This window comes from Drosophila guanche, unplaced genomic scaffold (assembly GCF_900245975.1).
Source record: "Drosophila guanche unplaced genomic scaffold, DGUA_6, whole genome shotgun sequence".
In the NCBI taxonomy this organism is placed as follows: Eukaryota; Metazoa; Arthropoda; class Insecta; order Diptera; family Drosophilidae; genus Drosophila; species Drosophila guanche.
In genome coordinates, this window is record NW_022995752.1 from 1,710,204 (window position 1) to 1,713,986 (window position 3,783).

Sequence of the window (3,783 nt, forward strand, 5' to 3'; positions counted from 1 at the left end):
GCTGTAAAAGATGTTAGAATGTAGGAAACAGGAAATCCCAATATAGTAAATATTTTAGTTTCATTTATACCCAAACAAAGTCATTGCAAAGTTCTCATTGGTGCACTCAACAAACAGGTAAATGGGTCTATATAGTAAAGAGTAAACTAAACATAATTATATAGACGGCAAATAACTTTAAATTAAAAAAATGTATGAACGCAAAAATCCAAAACGTGGAAGCCCACCAACGTTTTTATTTTCTTTTAATATCAAGATGGAATTTGGTTGATTTCCCACCTTGTCGAAAGTCAACCACGGGAATTCCTCAAGGAGAACTATGAAAGCCAGTCCCATGTAGTCAACGAACATAAATCCAATCAAATAGAAATGTTCTGAGAACTTCAGCTTGCTTCCCGCATTGCCATGTCCCTTACCTTTGCCCCCAAGATTGTTGTGCCATAAAATCCCAAGTTCAGTGTCAAAATCAGTTTTATGATCCCCCCAAACGGGGAGTAAGACTACAGCATATGGCAGGGAGATATCGTTGAGGCACATGCGAACCTAAACAAGTACTGCATTCTTTCAGAAAAACTTCATTGATTAACATGCAGTTTCCTGTTTCCACCTCACGAATGTTGTTTTAAATATTTTGTAAATGTTCTTGAGAGAAAAACGCGAATTTCTTTGCCTCTTTTGTTACAGAACATTTTGTTTTAATTTTAACAGTTGCATGCAATTTTGTCGTAAACACGCAAATTATAAAAGAAAAGGCCATCGCCCGCATTTCGTTTGTAGTTGTTTCTCTGTAAGGAGACCTTAACATTTGCCATGGCGACTCTGACTGCATTAGCATTGGGCGCTGGGCGAAAGGATTGTGAGGAATTCAGGGTAGCAAAACACTAATAATATGTATGCTAGAGGAACTTCTTTCTCTTTCCTGATTTCTTTTCCTCTGCCATTTATTGCCCTACTCTGCTTTCCACTTTCCTTTTCCTTCTGAAGCTCTGCACCTTTAGAACGAGTATATTTTGTACTCGTGAACTGCGCACCTTTCATGTTAGCCAACTACAATAGGTGGCGACAATGCTTTAGGCCCTTAAAATACTTTATTGGGTGTGTGTGTGTGTGTATGTGTTTATGTAACAATTTGTACGGCTTTTGGCTCAACCTAGCACGCACTCAAGGCTAATTAAAACTCAGCCACGGCAACGCCCCGAAAATAGGAAAAAAGGAGCGAAAAATATAAGGAAAATAGGGGCAATAGGGGACCAAGCAGAACAGTGCCAGCTGGCACTGGTACATACGTATACGAACTCTTCGTTTCCGACTACGGGCACGGTACGAGTATAGAGGAAAGTTGGCCCAAATGTGCTGACTCTGACGTGTTGCTTGGCTGTGCTTTTCATTACATTTTTGGCAAAAACAAAATCCCAAACAATGAGAGCAGGTAAATGGAACAAACAGACCAGAGGAACATCGATGGGTCAAAACATCGTGAAAGTTGAAGGGGGTCCTTTAGTAGCAATTAAAGTTCAAAAACAATTTAAAAACAGTTTTTTGCACTACCAACAATAACTGTAATTAAAGTATAAGAACGTATATTTTAATTTGATATTATTAAAGTGAATCAAAATTAGCTCCACATTAAACTGAAGACATTGCAACATTCAGAATCGTAAATTATATTATTCTTAGCACTTTAAAAATCGCTCAAGTCGTACTGTTATTTTTTTTTTTTGCTAATTAACAAAGTTTGCACTGCCAGCATTTTAATTGCCAGCCTATTTACATATTGGCCATTTGTAAGCAAAAAGGTCAAGGGGAAGCGATCTAACAGTTAGCAACACTGAAACACACGCAGACGCATTTCGCATGCAGACCGCAAATTAAACTGGGCCACAATAGCGTGAGGCGGAAAATATGAATTTAGATGATAGCAATTATGGCTGCTCCAAGGCAGGTGGCAGGTGGCGGGACAGCTCCTTCTGAAAAACAACAATGAAAATCAATACAATTGCATCCCACCCGCCAGGGGGAGTCAAGGTCACAGGCCACAAGGGGCAAAAACGGTCCACAAAGGTGTCGTACTCACACCTAGCACGAGATCAAGTGAGAAACACCAAAATTGTGTGTTAAATTATGCAAGTTTGGTAATTACAGCCTAGTGCCTTCTCATGCCCGGGCGTACCAAATTATCCTTAAAACGGGAGCAATTGTTTTGCGGTACAGACGCCCACACACGAGATGACTCAACATGTGCCCAGTTACGCAAAAGCGTGCTGTCAGACTGGCCACAGGAGACGCTACGTCAAGAGTCTGCCATTCAGTGCAAGAGAAGATGAGGATGAGGCATGCAGCAGCCAAAAGGCAGGTAGAAATAAACCCATGTCGAAGCGGTTCTCTTTATTCATTCATTGCGGATGCATACTCTCATAAAAGCCGCTCAGAAACACATATACAAGCCATAATCATTTACAAATGGGGCGTTCTGGAAAATATTTTCGTTTACTATTCCATATAGCAGTTACCCTGAAGTTTTTATTAGAACCAGCGGTAAGTTCAAATTATCCAAAATAATTCACTTAATTTGCTATCAATTACAATATACACATTCATTAACATACAGTTTTCAGGTGCAGCTTTGTCTGTGTTTCGGCAAAAACGGCTCATTTTTGGCGACATTCAGTTGCATGAGATTTCTAGAACAGGGGCGATTGAGTCATTTATGCTACAGTTTGCCCCCTGTGTGCAATATGCAGACACAGGCGCACAAAGGCCCACCTTATGCCCTGGGACCTGCCAATGGCTTCCATCAGACCGCACAAACACACACATACACTGGAAATGGCAGCTGTGTCACGGAAAGTTGTCTACGCAGCAGAGTCAAGGAGTCCGAAGGGAACGCGAAACAGATGGGTAAGCAAAATGGGTAAAATGCTCCTTTTAGACACAGTCAGCTTTTGTATTATCGTCACCCGACTAGCACTGAGATTGAAATAACATTTTTAATTTATTTTAATTTGATTTTTGTGGCATGTCCAACGGCATCTTTTTACGCCGACTTTTACTCTGTTAATTGAATATAAAAGACGAAGGTTTTTGGAGGTTCACAATCTTCATATTTAGTAAGAACTTCGGATATTTTTTGAGTGGACTTTGTCTGCAATGGAGGTATTATGCGAATTGAATGAATGACGCGCTCAGGCTATTGTCTCGTCCTAATGTGTAGACCTATAAAGCTCACCTTTATCATGTAGGCGACTGCTATTTATTGTCTACTTAAGAGGCCCCAATATAAGAATAAAGCTGCCACAATATCAGCACCATTGGCATGCAAGTTATCAATAAAATGATTTGCTACAAATGTGGAGCACTCCCCAGCACGCACACATTGAAATAGATATTGGAAATAAATTGAAATAAATACTTCTATACATGTACATTCTATAGATGTACATACATCTATACATCATAAAACCGTCCAACCAGAATCGGAAATAATATTGATTATAGCAAAAGAAAATGCCAATAAACGTTTACTTTCGTTCATTACTCTATTTCGATTTCAATTTCCATATTATGCATACTATGTTTGAGCATTCGATGCGCAAGGGAAAAAAAATATATATTTGATAGCTCTCCCTTATACATTCCCTTCTCAACCTTTAGGGAGCCTCTTGCCATCACCTTCCCTGCTTCCATCTATTTTTGGCAGCAAGCCGTCGCTTGATTTCTTATGTAAGTGGAGCAAATGTTTTCCTCTTCCATTCTCAGTCACATTCAGCCACGGCTTGGCCTAAT